General features: G+C 37.9%; 1 pseudogene; it reads right to left on the bottom strand.

Moving 5' to 3' along the window:
* Positions 1-174: 174 nt before the first annotated feature.
* Positions 175-554, bottom strand: LOC102741197 (electron transfer flavoprotein regulatory factor 1 pseudogene; annotated as a pseudogene).
* Between the last annotated feature and the right edge of the window lie 3,642 nt (positions 555-4,196).

Raw genomic sequence — 4,196 nt, 5'->3', positions numbered from 1 at the left:
GGGTACTCATTAATTTTTAATTGGTAGTTGGCTATATTGCTGATTTTGTATAAAAATTAAACATTAAGGATTGCTGATAAAGCTCTGTGAACAGAAGTTGAAACCTATTTTAGTTCATTAAGGCAGCTCAGGCACTTTTTACATGACGTGTAAATCTTGCCATTTTAGGTTAGTTTTATCATATCTGGTATATATAAACAGCTGGCACTGAATTCCAGTCAAATTATAGTAATAGTGATCACTTAGTTTTGTTGATATCTGAATAATAGCGTTGTTTCATCGCTCTGTATTTCCTAAGGAAGTATAAGGCTTCTAGCTCTTTCATTAACAAATTCGCCCCGTCCAATAAGTTCTTTGATCTTCTCTGGGTTCTTCACATCTTTGTTTTTAAGGAAAACATTCTTCAGACAGCTTTTAAAATGGTCTGCTCCTTTTGGATAGTCTTGTCCAAGATACAGCAGATTTTTATAAAGATTCAGTACTTCTCCTCTTAAAGAATTGGCCATTTTCATTTACTATGGAAAGTATCCACTTTTATAGATAACATACACACTTTCTGGCATTCCACAGCCGTAAAGGCCTCTGACCGCTTCGACTCCGGGGTCTGTCAACAGCCGAGTTAGAAGAAGTTTGATAATAACCTCTACATATGTGTGCCCCATCCTATCCTATCCTGTGCCTACATGAGATAATAACCATCCTGAATCGGGTTATTTTCTAGATCAAGCTATTTATAGTGTTTGTACACACGTGTGCATTCACATACACCTGTATATATATACATATATATAATGCATGTATGTTCAAAAGTATATTGTATAAATAGTTTTCACTTTCTAAATGGGGACTTCTTGTTCTGGGACTCACATTTTTTCTTCAGGACCATGTTGCTAATATTCTCTATCATTTTGCTAAGATTTTTCATGTTGTTAGATGAGGTTTCCCTTTTGATAGCACTTTAATATTCCACTTGGGGTTAAATTGAAGTTTATTTTCCTGTAGGGCATATGTTTTCCCATTTTTTTTCCCTCACTATTCTTTAAACTCTACATGTGTTACTTATGCTTGTGTATGCATTTAGTAAATCTTAAAACCTTGCCATATGATATTTAAGGACACTGTAAGGTGTTTTGCATATTAAGTGAAAAGTTTCAGGGTACTTAATAAGGTGTGTACACTGATTCATATATGGAAAAATAATGGAGAAAGCTATACGTGCAGAATAATACACTAAGGGCTAGTGGGAGTAAAATAGTAATACTATTTGAGAAACCTATGGGATGTGTATATAAGGGTGTTTAATGGGTAGTTGGATCAATTTAGGACTTACCAACATATATTATCACTGTAACCATGGGAACACATGAGGTCATACTTGGAAAGTGTAGTGTGAGAAAAGGGCCTCGGTGAGAAACTCTAGACAAACTAGCATTTAAGGAATAGATTGTAGGAATGAATTTGGCAACAAAGATTAAGAAATCCCACTGAAGTTGGAAGAAAACAGGAATGTGTGTTATTGTGGACAACAAGGGAAGAAGGTATTTCTAGAAGCAAGCTACAGCACATCAGACTGAATGCAGCTGAGTGGTCAAGTTAGACAAGGCTGTGAAGTATTTCAAGCCAATGATGGGGTGGGAAAGAAAGTCGATTACAAGAAATGGAGGCCACCAATGCAGACAGCGATTTCAAGAAATTTGGAAGTGAAGGAGTAAAATGGCTGTGGGAGAAGGAAGTCGGCTTGGGAGAGGCTTGTTTACTTGCCTGTATGCTTTTGGTATGTCTCTAGAATGAAAGAGAACTCCCATCTATGTTAGGAAATAGCTGCTAGAGAATAAATAGTAAACAGCTGTGGAGAGGCAGCAGGCTATGTAACTTCAAGTACTCACTGAATTCTCCTGAAACTAATATTATACTATACATGAACTAACTGGAATCTAAATAAAAACTTGAACCAAAAAGTTCAAGTACTCATGTAAGATAAGAAAAAGGAACAGTGTTTGCATTGTTTCTGGAATGATCAAGAAGTTATGGTTAAGGGAATAGATCAAAATGGCAGGGGGTAGTAAGTTGAGGGACTTGGTGTCTACAGGGCCCTGTTGTATGAGTACCACGAGGAAGGAGATAACGGGGAAAGAGTTGAAGTGGATGCTTTGGCTCCTGAACTAACTGAATAATTGTTATACCTTTAATGTTTGGATTCAAGTTGCTGATATTTTATTGAGGATTTTAAGATTATATATTTAACATATTTTTGGTAGTGGTAGGGGAGTTTTAATATGCACGTGTCGGCATACGTGATCAGACTCTAACAAGCCTAGAGCCAGCAGTGTCTCTTTGTAAGTAATCTTTTTTATTTTATTTTTTTTTTTTACCTGATGAGTAGAAAACTTGTTATCCTTAAAATTCAAAAATTTATCCACGATATGTGTAGGTATTCATCTATTTTCTTTAATTTTGCCCTTTCAATTTGTAAAGCTAACATCTTCATTCAAGAAAGCTATCTTCTAATGTTTGTATACTACTTTTGTTACAGTTGTTCTAGTGTCTTCCACAGAAATATCCATTGAGAGATTGCTGCATGGTAGATTCAGTTTCTGCAATAATTGTTTTGTTCTTTATTGGTTCTAATACTATCTGTTGGTGTTTTGTTTTCCTATGGAGTTTGTTTGCTTTAATTTGATGGAAGGTGTGGGTTTGTTTTTTTTTTTTTTTTTTTTTTTTTCAGATTTATTTGAGAAAGAACAGGAGGAGGGGCAGAGGGAGAGAACCCTTCAAGCAGACTCCCCGCTGAGTGAGGAGCCTGACATGGGGCTTGATCCTAGGACCCAAGAGATCATGACCTGAGCTGAAACCAAGGGTTGTGGCACTCAACTGACTGAGCCACCCAGGCACCCTGATGAAAGGTGTTAATGACTTTTGTTTTATGGAATAAATATTTTTCACAAGTACACTCATTCCTCATCTTCAGTGCTATAATAATCTTATGCAGCAGCATTTTTATAATTCTTTAATAGTGAATTTCCTCAGGGCTTCTTCCCAGGTCCCTCTCTCTGCTCACTTCATTCTCTTCTCAAGCAATCCGAACCATGCTTGATTTCTCAATATGTACCACGTATCCATTTCCTTTAGGCTTTATACTTCTATATTCTGTGATTATTTGAATTTTGTCAGTCTTTTAAAGTGATCCTATATGAATTTTACTTAGTGGGAATTGTTTAGTTCATGGTGGGCCCATGGCAACCCACCCCCCGCTCCAGTGCTGGGGCATGCTTCCCTGACTCTCTGTTCCATTGCCCAGTCTACCAGCTACTGGAATGGGGGTGAAGGCAGTCTTGCATGTATTAGCTCAAGTCACCTTATTCCCTCAGAGTCCCTATACCATATTTTTTCACATGTTCTCTTTCCAAATACATTTATATTATGAAGCGTAAATGAGCTTTCAGATTTGCCACTCTTTTGGTTTAGTTGAGCCTTTTATTTGCTCTCTATTTCATTCTTGTGTAGATGATATAGTTAGCCCTCACACAATCACTGAGTCTCCTATCCTGTGAAAGTGTTCATTAGTTTTACAGGCTTTATAGGAAAGAGAATGTTGGAGCAGGTGAGCAGCCTAGTTTGAAGATTGAGCTCTGAACTATGAAAGGCAAAAGGCATTATCTCAACAGATGAGATGAACGGAGTAAGGAGGGAAATAAGTTTAGCTATAAACTAATGCACTCTGATAGAGTTGTCTAGGGAAGAATACTATTAAAATGGTGTTACTGAAGAAATTTATAATTAATGAAATATTTTTAATGTCTTTCACTCCCTGTGACCTATGACTTGAAGGAAATCTTGGTTCATTAAACCATTACACCATTCATCTTTTTTTTTTTTTTTTTAAAGATTTTATTTATTTATTTGACAGCGAGACAGTGAGAGAGGGAACACAAGCAGGGGGAGTGGCAGAGGGAGAAGCAGGCTTCCCGCAGAGCAGGGAGCCCGATGCGGGGCTCGATCCCAGGACCCTGGGATCACGACCTGAGCCGAAGGCAGACGCTTAACGACTGAGCCACCCAGGCGCCCCTACACCATTCATCTTTGATGGCTTTGGAAGTGAGGCATGGAAGAACAAGGTTTAATATATAAATGAGTGTGTCTAGGGGCGCCTGGGTGGCTCAGATGGTTGAGCGTCTGCCTTCGGCTCAGGTCATGAT

This window comes from Leptonychotes weddellii, unplaced genomic scaffold (genome assembly GCF_054177405.1).
Source record: "Leptonychotes weddellii isolate Sample4059 unplaced genomic scaffold, ASM5417740v2 HiC_scaffold_17379, whole genome shotgun sequence".
Lineage (NCBI taxonomy): Eukaryota > Metazoa > Chordata > Mammalia > Carnivora > Phocidae > Leptonychotes > Leptonychotes weddellii.
The sequence above is the reverse complement of the archived record's forward strand: the minus strand, read 5'-3'. Positions and strand labels throughout refer to the sequence as shown.